This window comes from Gallus gallus, chromosome 1 (genome assembly GCF_016699485.2).
Source record: "Gallus gallus isolate bGalGal1 chromosome 1, bGalGal1.mat.broiler.GRCg7b, whole genome shotgun sequence".
Lineage (NCBI taxonomy): Eukaryota > Metazoa > Chordata > Aves > Galliformes > Phasianidae > Gallus > Gallus gallus.
This window is the reverse complement of record NC_052532.1, coordinates 50,374,417-50,391,727: the sequence shown is the minus strand read 5'-3', so window position 1 is coordinate 50,391,727 and position 17,311 is coordinate 50,374,417. Positions and strand designations below refer to the sequence as shown.

General features: G+C 40.2%; 1 protein-coding gene and 1 long non-coding RNA gene across 5 annotated transcripts in view; both read left to right on the top strand.

The window, feature by feature from the left end:
* LOC107053692 overlaps positions 1-10,756 on the top strand; it is a 33,392-nt gene extending 22,636 nt beyond the window's left edge. The window contains exons 3-4 of the long non-coding RNA XR_001467201.4: positions 9,112-9,264; positions 10,026-10,756. This is a non-coding gene — a long non-coding RNA (uncharacterized LOC107053692). The remainder of the gene's footprint in view (positions 1-9,111; positions 9,265-10,025) is intronic.
* Positions 10,757-13,195: 2,439 nt separating this feature from the next.
* GRAP2 (GRB2-related adaptor protein 2) overlaps positions 13,196-17,311 on the top strand; it is a 39,806-nt gene continuing 35,690 nt past the window's right edge. For 2 of the 4 annotated variants that reach the window (XM_025155263.3, XM_046907853.1), the window contains exons 1-2: positions 13,196-13,344; positions 14,704-14,846. The gene's annotated coding sequence lies outside the window, so the exon portion shown is untranslated. The remainder of the gene's footprint in view (positions 13,345-14,703; positions 14,847-17,311) is intronic. The other 2 variants (XM_001234081.7, XM_046907864.1) reach the window with 1 other exon arrangement.

Here is a 17,311-nt window from a genome sequence, read left to right as displayed (position 1 = left end):
TACTTCAAAGTGTGCTCTTTGGAAGCGATCTTTTTCCATGCAGTCTATGTCCTGAATCACAAGGTCTTTCCTGCAGAAGGCAGCGAGCCCTTGTAGAATTCCTCACTGCAGAGTCCAGTTCAGCAGAAAGCTGTGCAGCAGAGCATTCCCAAAACTACCCGAGGTTATGTGAGCGCCCATTTTGTGTTCTTGCTTTGCTGGAATGAGGACCAGGGCAATTTGCTCTGCAGGATACACCTCTGAATTTGTATTATGCCAACACCCATAAAAGATACTCACTTTGCAGTCAGCTATGGATGACATGTAAAACCCAAAGTCCTCATTAGTTGGAGTGGTTAATTATCCCAAATATGCTTAGAAGACTAGAAAGTTAATTTTAGTGTTCTGATTGTTTTAGTTTATACACAATTAAAGCTCCTCTCTGCAGTTTCTATGGAATATATGGTATTTCTGCTGTAAGTTCCATTGTGGGTGTTCCAGTATGATCATGAAAGGACAATATAGCTAACTATTTAATAGCCTTTTTATCTATCTGCTCTGTGGGATCCCTGCAGCACTCATTTCTTTGTTCTTTGAAGTTTTTTGTATATGTGTATTTATAAAGGCACTTGAGAGCATGAGGATAAAAAGCAACAAATAAATACGTTTGGAAAGGAAGCGTTGTACTAAATCAGCAAAGGGTGAAGAGCTCTGAAAAAGAGAAGGGAAGAAAACTGGCTCCACCTTAGAAGACTAATAGGAGAGCTGCCGAGTAAAAAATGCAGTCATCCAGCTGCAGTTTATTAAGTGGGGGGAAAAAAAAAAGCTGTGGAAGATCAGAAATCAAAGATCGCTGTATGTTTACTGGCTTTTTGAAGCATCTGTTCTCTAATATCAGAGTATCGCACAAAGACTAATCAACTGATCTTCAGAATATCCTAGTGAGTTTCAGATATGTTAGCCTCATTTTACCATCACAGGCATAAAGAGATTAGCGGTCCAAGACTGCACAGGAGAGCTGTGATAGAAATAGGAATGTAGGCCTGTATCCTGTGCAGTGACACCACCATGAAAGTATCCAATCTTCTATCAGGGTAAGAAGGCAATAATGCAGGGCTGTTGGTATAACACACAGCCACAGGAGAGGTGCTGATGAGAGATCCTCACAGCATAGGATCATTAAGGTTGGAAAAGACCTCTAAGATCATCTAGTCCAGCTATCAGCTGGACAGTGCTATAGTGTTATGGTCATGGTGGAGGAAGTCTGCCTTTCAGTCTTGACTTTTGGTTAAAGGTACGTTGAATGGTAGAAATGTATCTTCAGGTAACCCTTTATTGCTCCAAGCATCATTTAAATTGGAATTTCTAATATTTAAAAAGAGCAAACAGCAAAAAGTGACGTTATATGAAATGTTTACAGTGTGTGTCTTCCTTCAGCTTTTGATTAGATAGTCTCTAAGACTGTATAACTAAAACCATTATCTTCACAAAAAGTTTTACTCATTGGGCTTGCTGGGTGAGCTGGCCTCATTGCTTTTTTTTCTCATAGCTCCTACGGGGACAGGTGTAACGTGGTATTAGCTAAGCATATTTCATTATTTATGGTTCTGTCAGGGAGTGTGTCTTGTTAACCATATTCAATCTGGTTAAGTGAGCTTTTTGGTATGTGTTCGGGCTTGCACATCTATACTGTAACTGCTGCAGAACATTGAAGAAAGCTGATGCAATTTTTATTAGCTATATTAACCTATTTGTAATAAAGGGTTCTCAGGCTTTCATCCAAATACTCAAAGTATATTCACCAATTCTATGATGTGCTTTTAAGTCATCTGAGAGCTCAGGAAAAAAAAAATGACTACCATCATTATGCCTACTTTTTCTGTTCAGTAGTCTGCAACTTAACTGTACAATCTTAGGGCTCTGCTGATCAAAAAGGTTGAAATCCACTGCCTTCTAGGACTTCTCTGTAAATAGAATGAAATTGCCTTATCCAGTACATTTTCCACAGGGATAGCTGATCAAAAGGAAGATACCGGTAGCGGAATTCAGCAGTGCATATATTTGATCTACTTTTATTTGCACTACAGTTTTTTTACATCATTCTGGTAATGTAAAGTGTTTTTTGAGTGGATGCAAATGCAGCGTAATTTGCATGTGCTTTCAAATTTCTCATCGTTGCCAAAGCTGTGTAAAAGGGTGTGATTTGGTAATAGAGCTAAATGCACCCAATGGTTGGCAGTAGTTTAAATGGGCATCCTCGCGCCTTCCCTTCTCTTCTCCCACCCACTTTCCCCTAGAATTTCTATAGAGATTAAGGGAGCTACACTGAAGAAAAAAAAAATCACTTCTCAAAAAGACTTGAGGTTCTCCAGTAGGATGAGTGGAGTACAGCTTTCTGCACAGGCGCATAGGTGGAGCTAAAATTGAGAGGAAGGAATGGGATGACTTCCTAAGGAAATGACTGCTTTGGAATTGAGTGTTCCATTGGAAATTCAAATGTGATATAGCACGTGGTCATAGGAATCAGAATGGAAAAAGAATTAATTCTCTTTGTGCTGTGAAGGTCTCACGTAGAGGTGTCTTTCAGCATTGTTTTGCTTCGAAAAGGAAAAGTTATGGGTCTGTGAGTGAGATATATTCTGCAAGGTATTGCAAAGCACACACTGGAGGCACCTTAATTCTTCAGTTTCTTAGCTTTGATGTGATTATTATTTTTCCCTGGTTAACTGTAAACAGAATTTAGTATGGAAAAAATATGATTATTTCATGGGCTCTGGTGATTCACATGCAAGCCTGTTTGTAGCTAACATTGTATTATGGAACTGGGAGGGGAAAAGTACGTAAGCTGTTAAGGAATTTCTTTCATATCAAGAGTGATTTAATCACTCTTATAAAATGAACTCTGAAGTTCTTTCTGTTAGGAACTATGCAGTCTCCCCAAGATTTGACAAATACATCAGGTGAAATTAATTGCCTGGAAAATTGAAACTTTTCTGGAAGATGGAGAAGGCAAAGGCTGCTGTCTGGTGAGAAGGAAAAAGCAAGCTGGGGAGGCAGAAAGGGGAAAAACCTGCAGAAGAGAGTGGTTTTCTCTGTCTCGGTTAAAATTTGTTTAAAAGGTGACAATGAAAGAATGGCATTCAGCGTGCTAGCTAGCTTATTATCAGCCAACAAATAAACTGAGCTGAAACTCAGAGTCCAGTCCCGTGGTGATAGGATATTACAGTACATATGGTATGGTGCAATACATATGGTATTAAGCTGTGTTTAGGTGTTGTGAGGTCGTCAAACACAGCATGCCTGTCCACTGGTGACCATACACTACAGCTGCCATAAACATGCCTGCTGCTATCCTGCACCTGGATTGCCACACATATAAATCGTAGATGTTGTTGCAGAGGAAGGCCTAGCAAAGGATTTCACGTTCTGCCTCTCCATGGGAGCTGCTGCAAACAGGCCATGCATCCCAACTGATAAAAACAGATGTAATCTTCTGTCTATTTCAGATTGCTTTGTCATATCACGCAACGTTTCTTGCCACCCTGTCCAAAAATTGCAGCAGTTCTGTTTTTCTCCTGGTGAAACTAGAACAATATGACATCCTTTGTGTTTTACTGGCTGCCTCTAAGCTGCAAAAAGTATTTAAGAATGATGGGTCAGGGCAAAAGGTGCAGCAACAGACTAAATGCTGTACACAGTGCCTTTGGTTGGTTTGGGCTGTATGTCAGCTTGAATAGTCATGTTCTGTAACTTTGCATTCAATATCTGGCATTTAAGACGTTGAAAAACAAACTGAAAATTCTGAGTAGATTCTTTCTGATATTAAGCACTGGCTGCTTTAGTTAAGCTTCCTTGAGCAACTTCAGCTCAAATGTAATTTACTGCATTTTAGAAGATTATCTGAACGAAATTAACTCCTGGCAATATTAATTATTCACAAGTTTCCTCGCCTTTTACTTTATAGTTTAAATGTTATGTAGAATTATTTACTCGTGAATAAATAGCACTGATGTTTTCTAGACCTTAGTGATATCTGATGTATGTAAAATCTGTACAAAAATAATGCTACCAGTGGGCAATTTTTCTTTGTTTTGTGGCATAGTGCTATACTGACTTACTTAACACTAGGGTACAGTCATCTTATTCCCATGCTATTTCACAGTGAATATCATCTGACAACTTATTCTGAAAGTAGAGATCTGCCTGGAAATTGGAGGACGTTTCTGAACGCTACATAAAAAGGAATTAATTTTCTCTTTTACCTGTATATCTTATATTGCTTGTATGAATATCAGTGATCTCTAAATTATGCAAGACATCTGTAGCTGAAAAGAAACATTATAGGATATGTGTAGCTCAATCATTCTGTTGATCTCTACCCATCTCTATGGAGCACATCATCTGCAGCACTGCTGCTCTGGTATTGGTCTCTGCACATTTCATTCCCAGTGCTGTTGTGTAGCTCTACTGCGAGTCCATTAAGCTGATTACTTGTTACTCTCCTGCTGACGTTTTCCTCCCAGCTCTGCCCAGGCACCTCAATCTTGACCCAAAGCCATTCATGCTTTCCTGGTTCTGGAATCCCAATGTACTTTCATCAAACTATTTTAAGAATAGCCATCAATACACATTGCTATTCCAGTTTTGAATGAAGTCTTTTGATCTAACCAAGTTGTACCAAACAGTGAACAGACTGAGAGGAATGTCTGCCAGATTTAAACACCCACAACATGACTCTATTTGTGACTGCACAAGAGAGTACTATAATAGGCCCATTATTTATTGCTAAATGCTTTCATTTTCCCCTTTTACTAAAATCACTGAAGTACAGATTTTAGTAATGCAGTAAATTTTCCATTTAGTTTTTATTTTTATTGGGTATAAAAAAAAATTATACACCTAGAGTTCTGACACACCTATTCTTATAATTTAAGCTTGAGATGTTTAGGTTGAGATGTTTGTTTGAACCAGAAAATTCTGATGGGACTGGAAAGGATATGATGTTGGTGAGCAGCCTTTGATAGTAGCCTTCCTGGGGACAGCACAGCATGGGAGGTACATCATCTTGCTTTGTTTCAGCTACCTTGCTGCCAGTTTGCTATATAAATTCTGATGCTGTTAGGAGCCACAAGAAAGGGAAAATAAGGCAGATTTTCCCTGGTCTGGGCACGCTGAACAGAGTCTTTAACATATGTTACATAACACCTCGAGACAATTTACAGGCAATGGAAGACCTCTGGCTTCCACCCCCTTTAGAATTACAAACCTGAAAGCTCAGTACTGTATAGTACATTAGCTTTCTTCTTTTTTTCCCTTCTTTCTACTGTTGATCATTTTTCAAGCACTGAATGTGACAATGCCTTCAGTCTCCCTGTAGTATCACACCAAAGAAATGTTGGACTGGGATGCCCTGTGCAGACTGACCTGATGGACAAATTAACGGCAGCTTATAGGTCAAGTGGATGCTTCTGGTTATGGAGGAGTACAGGGCTGTCAAACTGCTCTTCCGAGGGCTTTTTAAATTATGACATTTTACTACACAAATGGGGTGGAGTAAGACTGTACATAATGTCTGCCTTCAAAACTTGGGAGAAAGGCAGTAGCTAATTAAGATGGTGACGCACTTCTTAGAACTGAGTGACCAAGTCTTGCTTTTCCTGGCTTGTACTGAACCCAGCATTAAGCCACATATTCCTTTGAAATTAAGCAGTGAGACGGTGGAAGCATATGCCATCATTTGCTGAGACAGGAAAAAAGGGCATTGAAATGCAAATTCTCATGGTACAGTTCCAGTTTTAGTTAGTCTAATCTCATAGCCTCCAGATTATTGTACAATCAATAAGCAGTCTTGAATTTATCTCATCTACCAATATAAAATCAAGCAACATCATTATGCACAGCTGTACGATAGCAGTTTCACAACGCGATTATTTTGTTGCACGGAACAGATGCATGCTGTTGGCATCTCAGAGCTAGGAGGAGCTGCATGCAGCTTGTATCAGCTGGAATTCACTTTCGCATACATCACTTGGGGACATGAATGCGCAATGTGACAGGCCCATCACTACCAATAATTCATCTAATTTACTCTGGCAAGGTGGATACACGGTTGTGTCTGAAAGCCAACAAGTCAGCGACTTCATCTAACAGCTCATGCTGTTCCCAGCAGTGCTGCGATCCTACTAATAATTTAATCTTGTATTTGAAGTTCGGTTTTCAACAGTTTGTCTCCTCTTTCTCATTTTCTTTCACATCTACTTATAAATATAATGGTCCATTTCAGCAAAATTAACTGCAATTTCATGGTTCGCTACAGCAGGAGTAAGTTTTATACATAGTACTGTAACCCATATATTTGTTCCCTGGAATGCAAATAGAATTGATGAGCAATACTGCGTCCTGTATAAATAACTGAAAAAGGAGGAGAGAAACAAAGATTGTTTCTCTGGCTTTGGTTTCCTGTTAATTTTTCCAGGATCTTTAACTTAAGTTACAATATATATTTAAAAATACAGGTAACAGTTACCTCTGTTTCTTTTTGAAGGCAAACTCCGGTGCTCAGTTTATGCTTCATTCTTTCCTTTTCTTAGAAAATGTAGCTTGCAGAATTTGCTTTCTCACATAATATGTCAGTTGGCAATGCCTACAATACAGAATTCATTTGTCTAGTAGATGCCAATTATCACAAGGGCAAGGATAGAACGTGGCTCTTGCTCTTTCATAAGTGTGTCAACAATGGGCAAGAAGAAATGCTCTACAATAGGGTGGACAATAAGAAGTTCATTTTCCCCTGACATTCAGATTCTCTGTAGGGATTACCAGCAGGTGGAATAATTGATATGAACTGAATAATTGTCTTTGCGGTACGGACGCCTTACTACTGTGACTTGATTGGCATTTCCATTTCTTTTCACTGTAGAGATGTTAGGCAGTAATTATTAAGAATTTCTTGCAGGTTAAGAGCTAAAAACAATGTCTGAAGATGATACTGAAGATAAAGATAACATCTTTCGTATGCTGTTACAGGTTTCCTAAATTACCAAGTTTCTTAACTGATCTGATTCATTCTGAAATAGGAAAGGTTACTTGCATTTAAGTGGTAAAGATGATTGAGTGGTCAATGTTGTGTCGCTACTTTAAATGTAATCTTCTGAACTACCATCCATTAAGTTAGCATGACCTACCTTTCCCTTCTGCTGAATTTACTAAATAGTAGGTTTGGAACAAAAAGAAGGACGTATTTTTCCATACTGCACATTAAGTAAGCTGTTAAATCTATTGTCAAGAGGTGTAATGAAGGGCAGAAACATTAAAAAGGTAGATTTACCGTGAAAAATGTGACTCTTCAGTCTAATTTTTTATAACTGATCTCTGGTTCAACAAGTCCCCAGGTTGCTGTAGGGAATGATTCCTGGAAGGAATGTCAGGAAAAGGCTCACTATTTCTTTTCTTCCTGCCCACTTTTTGTGGATGGATCTTATTGGCGCTATGAGCTAAAGGTCATTGGGCCAGAGGGGCCTTTTGCCTGACCCTGCACACTACCATACTTCTCTTACACTTGTAGTGCATTATAGTACCTTCAGTATGATTTCTTGGCAAAAACACATTTGCTTCAAAACCAGGCTGTTTCAGTCAGTGGCATCTGTCAAAACTGAGGAATGAGCAAACCTACTGACTGAAACTGCTTTAGCACTTGCTTCCTAATTGACATACACCTGGGAAGCTGCTTAGTAACTTAAGTTGTCTGGACTATCTTAGCACCAAGCAGCCATGTTAATTACCCTATTATCGTATAACAAAATTTTATACACAAATCCTGTCTTACTGTCGTCTCCAGTGCAATTCCCTTCCATAATCTATGAAAATATGGGTATGAAAGCTCAATATAAATCCCAATCTACTTCAATATGTATTTTATAGCCAGGAAATATTAGTTGTTCTTGCTTATTTTCAAGCAGTAATTTTCAGACATGCCAAGTGATGGCTAATTTTCAATTTTCTGCATTTCAGCTCATCTGTCTTTATATTAAAAAAAAAAAATTCCAGTGACCTGTAAGCCTAAAGTCAGCAATGATGTAATTTTTCCTAAGTTGTTACCTGTTCATGCAATGGTATTTTTATGAGTTTTCTTCTAAAAACAATATGAAATAGCTGGTTTCACTACTACTCTCTCTTTATGCAGCTACAATTATTTACTACTTTCCCTTGAGCAAATAGTTTAAATAATCCCACCCTTCCTAATTTTAATTGACAGTCCTTCTTAAGTCCTCCTTACTTTGTTCCCTCCCAGCGTTACCTGTAAAGCAAAATCTCTTCTGTGTCTCACAACAACTCTTGATGACAGTATGTGACTTTTGTTCATCCACTGTTGATGAAATGACCCAACAGCATGACAATGGCAGACACGTGCCTCCAGTTCTTTCCACAGTCACTCATCCTGTCACTTATCCATCATCTCAGCAAGAGAAGCTGTGCTACATTAGTTCACTGATCTTTCACATAGGTGAACTTGGAGGCACTTGAGAGCTTTTAGAGAGTTTGCTTACCTGACTATTCAAAGTCTACCAAGAACACAGAGAGCGCTAGCAGGTGAAAGAAGAAATGGATCATAGTATTTTCCAGGAAGCTTCTCTAAAAGTAGTGTGACACCTTCTACTATTAAACCACAGCTTCGGATGAGTTCTATGGTGTTACTGTAGTTAGCATCTTGATCACACCTCTAACAAGATCCCAATGCAAATGTCAGATTCAGTGAAAGTTACATTGCACCGAAAGAACAGTATCTGCAGCTGGGGAGATGGGAAGGAAACGCATTGTGTCAATCTTCAGCATCCCTTCTGTCTAAGGAATTGCTGACGGACTCTAAACAGGAGCAGAGAGGTGACAGAATTAAACCAAGAGCTTCCATTTGTCTATGAATTGCTCTGCTAAACTGTAACAACAGTGTTTCTAGACTGATCACTTGGATCTGTCAGCTTTCACAGCTGGTATGCTCAATAGGAGATGCATTTTAGTCAATGCAGTAATAGCATAAAAGGGGAATGCAGCCTCCAAATGATTTAAATGATGCTTGCGAATTGTCATTTCACAGCTTTATGAAATGTTCCTGTTTCCCTCCTTTCTTTTTATTAGTTCACATCAGGCTGGGTAGATTTCTGCGCAGTTCCCAGCTGAGTCACCAGAGAGGGGCCCGCCTTCATCATGGATCAATTTGATTTCAAGCCCTGACAAATACCCAGCTTCAAGACGGGGGACAAACTGTAATGTGCTTTATGAGAACACAAGGTAAAAAATATTAAAATTCATAATAAATGTTTGTTTTCTCTCACAACCTCCCCCCCACCCCCCCTCGCCCTGTTTACCAGCGTGCTTTTGCCTGCTAGCTACCACAGTCCAGACCGAGGGATAGTTTTGATGCAAGGATAGGCGTGAATTTCAAGCAAAAGATCAAAATGGTACCTTTTTAATGTTTTAAAGAATACAGCTAATTAACCTTTTTATCAAACTACGCACATCTTCAAGTGACTTAGATGGGAAATATATTGGTTTAATTAAGATTTCACAGGGAGAGACAGTTGCAAACACTTGGAACTGAGAGAAAGTGGGATCTTCATGAGGAGGGTGCTGTATGTTTTACAACTGCCTGTGTCTCTTTGTTGTTTGCACTTCAAATGGAGTCCATTTTTATCTGCCTCTCCCACGGAGAGAAACTGAATTTGTCGCGTGTTTCAATGAAGCTATTAAAAACTTCAATCGCGAGACTCCTCTTTTGCTTTTGTATGTTTCTCTCTTTCTCTTCCTCTGTCAGAGTTGCACTGTGGCACTGGTTATATGGCAGCATGCTTTGATGTTGGGTTCTTTTTTTGTTTTTGTGTTTATGAGTTGATTAGATAATCCTGCCACAATCATAACTTGCTTGGATGGAGAACTTATTACCATGTTCTTCTTATCTGGGTCCCCACTCAGTTTGATTTTTGTACACATTGATGGGACGTGTTCTCAGCAAGCAGAGCATGCCATGCTTCTTTCTGTTTCTTTGTTTTTAGGAAATGATGAAAAGTTCAAGAGTGACAGCTTGAAGTTCTGTATGCATACAAAAAGGACAACGTGAATAATGTCAGCATGCACTTCCCCTTCCCTTCAGGAGCTCCAGAATATTTTAGATGTGTAAAAAGAATGTACTACTGTGACCTGACATTACAAGTATTTGAGGGGCAAAACCACAGCACTTCTATATTGACAGATCACATACTCTTAATGCTGAGATATATTTATCTATCTAGTACTCTAAGATGCTGAAGGGGTAGGATGTGCTTGAGATAAAAATATGTTGGTACTGTTGAATCATACCAAAAACTTAACTTAAAAGACCTTCCTCTGACAAAAGCAACAACAACAAAACTGAAACATAAAATATGCTAGACCTTCTTATTTAAATAGTATTTGAATTGAGCCATTCTGACTACAAAGGCTTGAAGCCTGGATACAGCCCTGAACTAATTTCCTGCCTTTTGCTTTTGTTTGTCAGTTAACGTCATACAGATCATGTCATATAAATGAAGCTGAACACTGTTTAGGTCTTAGTGTTAGCAAACAAGAAATCATGATTTGATTCTTGCATTCTGTGCCTCTGTCCTTGAGCCAACTCTGTGTGCTTTGTGCTTGCTACAGCACTGCACGTATAACTGATTGTTGGTAATACTGAAAATGACATGCATATTGAAATGCTTGCAAGACTGAAGTTTTTAACATAAAATAAATGAGTACTTTGCTTTTGGGTTTCTTTGTTTGTTTTGTTTTGTTTTTTTGGCTGAAGAGTTGAGAGCATTTTATCTTAGGCCAACTGGAAAGTTACCTTTCATTTCCTTCTCCCCCCCAATATTGTTTGTTTAAAGTGTTTTTACTTTTTTATACAAGTCAAATTAAATTTAGAGATAAAGAGCTGTTTTAAACTGAAAATCAGAATATTTCATACTGGAAGTGCTTAAATCATTAGAAGACCAAAAGAGTAATCTTCTAGAAATTCACAAAACAATCCTTCTGTGTAATTTTGGAGGGTAGAAGATATTATTAAGAATATATATTTTTTCTAATATTAGATGTTTTAATATTATAAAATCATGGAATGGTTGGGTTGGAAGGGACCTCAAAGCCCACCCATTCCTACCCTGTGCTGTGGGCAGGGCTACCACCCACCAGTTTGGGCTGCCCAGGGCCCCATCCAACCTGGCCTTGAACCTCCAGGGATGAGGCTCATTCTCAGCACCTCACTGCCCACTGAGAAAAGAATTTTTTTCAACATCTACCCTAGATTTCCCCTCTTTTAGTTTAAAGCCATTCCTCCTTGTTCTGTTGCTATCAGACCACTTAAAAAGTTGGCCCCCCTCCTGCACAATATTATCAGTAACATGGTCAGTAACTTTTTACCCATTTCCAGTTGTAACATCTGCTCTATGCTGAGAGACGTACATTCAACCTGACCAACCTGGCTGCTTGTTCTTCAAAACCAATGCTAGCGAGGAGTTACAGCGTTTTCTATTTCTGCATTTGAGCATGGAGGATGGAAAAAGTACCAAGCTCTGAGCTATGCTCAATGAAACAGAATCCCGTCCAGATCCTCAGTCTGATACAAAGTCAAGAAAAGTGGCTTCAGGAAACTAGGGACTGTGAATATCACTGATTTAAGAACTGGATAATTTATAAATCTATTTAATCTCCAGCCAACGATTCTTTCCCTGCTAACAGCTTGCAAAGCAGAGTTAACCTTTTAGGCTATTATTTCAAGTGGCCTCTGAGTGATGGCTGCAGGGAGACGTTTCTCTTGATGTTGAGTCCTTTCTACTTCCCTGTGGAAATGCCCAGTGCCTTGTGTTGCAGGCACAGCACTTTGGGCCAGGGCTGTGTTTCCTAAGGGAGCTCCTACTCTCCAGTAAAGACCATTTTTCTAGTTGCCAACTTCACTTCTTCCACGGGCCTGCTGGCCCCTAGCAGGCCTCAGGCAGGAGTGGGGATGAAAAGGAAAAAAAAGGTTTCTCCTCAGGAGAACTCCAATTGTGATGTTTTCCCTTTGCATTCATGCGGTCCATAACTACTTTGCCATCTTAAAGAGCCATGGCACAAATGGTGTCCCAGCAGATCTTCAGTGCCAGGTGTAGATGATGGTTGCTTTCTCCAGGCCGCCATCCTCCCATCACGCACTCCTGTTGGTGTCTGAACTGGTGCAATGACTCAAAAAGCAAAACACCTTCTCTGTGTTCTTACGGGAATCAGATTTTCACGTCTCTTCTCTCACAGCTCAAAGACAGCCACTCAGTTGATATAGTCACAGAGGCTGCTGAAACCTTGGATGCTTTCTTAAATTACCTCTTTGATGGCCTGTGCCTACGCTTCTTGAGGCGACCCCTGTATGTGCTTGTGTTTTCCTACAGAGATACAGCCCATCTTCTCACGTGTCATAGAATCGTGAGATGGAAGAGACCCTTATAGGCGATCTCCCATAGCCCAACTCCCCTGCAACAAACAGGGACACCCACAGCACAATCAGGGTGCTCAAAGCCCCTCCAGCCTGACCTTAGATGTCTCCAGGGATGGGGCATCCACCACCTCTCTGGGCAGCCTGTGCCAGTGCCTCACAGCCCTGACTGTAAAAATTTTTTCCTCATATCCAACCTAAATCTCCCCTCTTTCATTTTGAAACCATCGTCACTTATCCTATTGCAACAGACCTTGCTAAACTGTGAGCGCGCTGTATGTGTGCAACCATGGACTCTGTCACATCAGAGAACACGTACAGCAGAAGTGCCCCTGAAGTTCAGATGCAGATGGTGTATGACCACCAGTCACCCCATGTTAGAAAAGAGGGCATCTTTCAGGATATGCTTGACAGCTTGCTTCTGCAGACCACTTCTTGCATACAACAGAGACTGGTATTTTCCAGACAGATGCATCAAATACCCAAATGTTGAGCAAGTTATGGGGTGCCCCAGTGCTTGAAATGCAGCTGGAGCAGAGAACAGCTGTAGCATTCTGAGAAACTGTTCTCAAGCATCTGTCGCCGTGAGAGTAGAAGAATAAAACCGCACAAAACTGAGCCCCACACCCATCTCTGTAAGCAGCCGTGCCTGTGAGTTCCTGCGTGGTTTGTGGTTTACACACTGCTGGCTTGATTGGCTGTGCTTGGCAAGGGAAAAGCAAAGATGCCATGGTGAAGCCCTTTAGTCCCAAATGGCTCCACGGGCTTCGGCCAATGCTGAGCACTGGTGCTGAAGGCAGGAGGCAAGTTGGTTACTGCATTATGAAACTCCCCATCGCTTTATCTCAGCACAGATCCTGAAACAGCAGAGTGCAACCACCAGCCCTACAAAGGTACAGATCTACTCTGCTTCTTTTGCTGTGAAGTTTTAAGAGTGGTATTGGTTAAATGAGCGTTATATTTTCTGTAGAGTTTAACAAGGGAAGTTTTGGCTGCAAGGCTCAGGATTTAGTAAATTTCCAGTCGTGCTGCCACTGCATCAAGTTATTCTGCTTGTCAGTGGGGGATCAGGAATGTGCGCAGAAGCAGGGTAGTTATGGGAAGAAAATAATGGGGACCTTTCTTTTTTTTTCTCTCTTTTTTTTTTTTCTTAGCCATAAGCACAAAGCAAAGAGACATCCAGATTTCCCAGAAACATTAAGGTTCCCCTGAGACAGATCAGGCTATTGTGTCTCCAAGACACCCAGTGTGATCACACTGACTGGGGCAAGATGCCTAGGAGAAAAAAATGCTTCTGGCAGCTGTAGCTTTGGCATCACTGACCCTCTATTTGGTGGCTCCTGGGAAACGTGCTGGGGTCTGTAAGGGCAAGGCCTGAGTGTGATTTCTCCTTAATTGCTTTGTAACATTCTTATAAAGCTTTTTGGTACGTTGTAAGTGCAATGTGCAGCATTGGTACCAGACATTTCTTTAGGATAGAGCGCCATACAGCTCCATGGGAAGGACTGTGTACGCTTCACAAATGTTTGTGTTCGTGGAGAAAGCTCATATTGCTTGACTTGCCTTGCAGCTAACTTAGGATTAAAAGGACATCAGTCTCCAAGACATTATTTAGTACTGCCTGTTTGTACAAAATTTTCTTAGAAAAGATAATTATCTCTTCATCAGCAGTAGGAAAAGTTGTCACATATTTGTCCGGGGAAGAAAGGTTTTGTATTGATTGAGTTTCTAGTAAATGGGCATGGCAGGAAGAGTTGGGTTTTGGGTTGAGAATCCCTGAAAAGCTGCCCACTGGTTCTGTTTTGGCGTGGAGGAGTCTCACTGATTCAGCTACCAGCAAGAGTCCTCCACTTGGAAGGAGAGAGGGCTCCACTCTTTAGTTTTTGCTCCCGGGTCTCTGAATCTGACATAAACCCATGCTACAATGTGATACTGAAATGAGTGGAGGAAAGATGTGGAGAAAACACATATGGAGAAAAATAAAGCTATTTGTATCCCATGGAGGCATTTTGTCTTACTTTTCTATCTCGTGTTATTTACTTCTGTTTATTTCTTGCATCCAAATTCAATGATCCCACAGATAAGAGTTTAAATGCAAAAAAGCCCTATGCATTGTTCCCATATGTGTGTAGGAAGCAGAATAACCTGGAGATGGGTAGATAGGTAATGTGAAACATACCCACATAATTTGGCTTGGTTCTGCTGTCTGGATTTTGAAGTTAGCTTCACCTCTACCGTTGCTCTCCACACAGATCTTCCGAAATTGTTAAGAGTGTGGTACCTTCCAGGGCTGAACAAAAATCGGCTTATTCACAAGACAGAAGTTTTTACAACCCCTAGAGTACTCAGCTGTCAGTCCTGATCTCTTGTGTGCTCTTACATTGGTTTGCAGAAGGTATAGTGTGTCTGGATGTCTGTCTGGTTTTTGTAAGCTATAGCTATTACTCTAGTAAAAGACATCATTTCTCTCTCCAAACCTTGTCTTTCTTTATCTAGTCAAACTATCTCTTTTTTTTCTCCCACACTTCTTACCTTCCACTCTTGCAACCATATGCCAGTGCCTTCCATTTTTGCTGATTCAAGAGCAACAACAGTGAGAGGTAATATCCTCTGTATGATGTTACACTTTGCCTTCCCCATCAATTTCCAGCTTGACAGCAGCTCTCTGTGGCCACCAGCAATATCTGAAAGTTTGGCAGGCAAGAGGTTGCTGTTAAGCCACAGGTCTGGAACCACTGCTGTAGGCAGTCTCTTCTGGTTTGTTTTTACTGCCTGACATAATGAAAATGTTCTTCACTCCCTTCGTTATGCTTTTTCCCCTAACAGTAAAATACTTGAAATTCTCCTCTTAGTGGAGCTGTTAGTTATATGCCATAAAATATTCTCACTGCCAAGTTTGGTCTCTGATATAAGTAGTCAGAAGGGCCCAACCACTGCGGCTGAGAAAATGCCATATGTTTCACCATGAAGTACTTCTATCAACACTTGGTACCCCTTTGTGTTTGGGGCTCATTTCAGTTCCTTTAGCTTTTACAATATAATAAGGCCTTGTCTTCCTCTACCTTTTTTATCTCTCTCCAGAGTCTGGTTTTTTGTTTAAGAGGAACGTAACCGTACTGTCCTCTTGCAGTTCCTCAAAATGCTATACTGAATATGATGGCTGTCACGCACTTGACTTGAGGCTTAGGGCTGGCTGCAAGCCATATTCCTGTCAGCACGAACAACATCCATAAATTCTATGATATGTTTCAAAAATCTTTATTTTGCAGCTCCCTCAAGGGAAAATTTCTAGTGCTTGCAGCTCAGTTTTCCACCATTCTTCATATTTTGCAGCAGCAGCAAATGAAGTATGTTACCAACAAGGGTTTTATGGCAGTAACTTTGCTTTTCCTGTATAAACTTTTTGTCTTAATGTCTTCACACATTTTTGGCTATTGAGGGGAATTTTGCCCATTTGCCCTTAAGATGAGTCAGTGTGAGCGCTCTCAATTTATAGTTATAATAGTATATATATACATATATATATATACACATATATAAATGTAGTGTCACTGAGATGACAGAAGCCCTTAAAGCCGTACTGGCTTAATTAATTTGTCACTGTGCAGAAATGAACAGGTTTTCCCAGAATGAAGCCTTATGGCTTTCAGTACCCCAACCCATTTAAATATCTCCAATACAGCTACCCCGCATTTCATAGGTCTCCCCAGTGGTTCGGAGAGATGGTGGGACTTGCCTGGAGACGCACATCAAATCTTTAGCTGAGATGGGTTTGGAAACTAAATTCTTGATCTTATTTCTTACTCTCTAGAAAAAGCTGCCTTGTTGCTGCAGGTTGTAGTGTTGACTACATTTTAAATATGCTTTCAAATAAGCACCTTTTTTTTTTTTTTTTTTTTTTTTTTTTTTTTTTTTAAAGAGAGTGGAAAAAGAGAAATTTGCCCAAACATGAGAAGATTTGGTAGTGATATTAGCTAGGTACTATCACCTTCGTGTTTTGAGGTGCAGACCTATTCCTGTGATAAAACCATTCAATGCTTTACTCAGATGCTTTTGAAGTCTGGCCACAGTTGTGCTGTGGATATTAGTCTTCCCCAGCTGGGTCATCTGGATGAGAGGAAGGGCATCTTTTCTTCTTTTGGCTTTAGCCGAGAATACTGTCTCTGAAGCCGAGTTGTTGTAAATACTGCCACTAGAAGAATTCCAGATAGATGAGAATGAAAAATGTTGTCTTGAAAAGGCCTGAGCTCTTCCCGTAGACTTATATTTTTTAAATTGTTCTGCTGATTAGAGAATCATACTAAGGTACCATTTGAATAATGTCTAAGCAGGGGAGAGTAACCTTTGAGGAATAAGCTTGCTAGAAATGGCCACATTATGCTGGCGTGGAGTTCACAGGTCAGTACTGCAAAATATTGTGAGACGGAAGAAAACGACTGGAATGCCTAAATGAACAGTATGCACTGATACATGATTAAATCCTTTTTTCCCCCTCTTTTGGAGTTCCAAGATCCATCCTTCCTCCCTTTCCCTGAGCCTATAACCTTTTTACATGCAGCTTTATCTTTTCAGAGCAGCGTACGGTTATAATTACATGCCATTCTTTTCCCTGAGGCACTGTATGCCTCGTGTTCTCTAGACTTCTCTTTTTAGTTCCCCAATTTTTTTTTTATTGTCTCATCATGACAAATTCACCAGTAACCCTTAGAGTAAAATCTTCAACCCTTAGAGCTCTGACATCTCTCTTTTGTTATATAATTTTATTTTTACAAAATCCAGCTACGTAAGTAGCAACATCATGTTTCCAGGTCACAGCCCTTGCAAGCTCCAGCTGAGTTCTGGCATGGGAAGCATACTCCC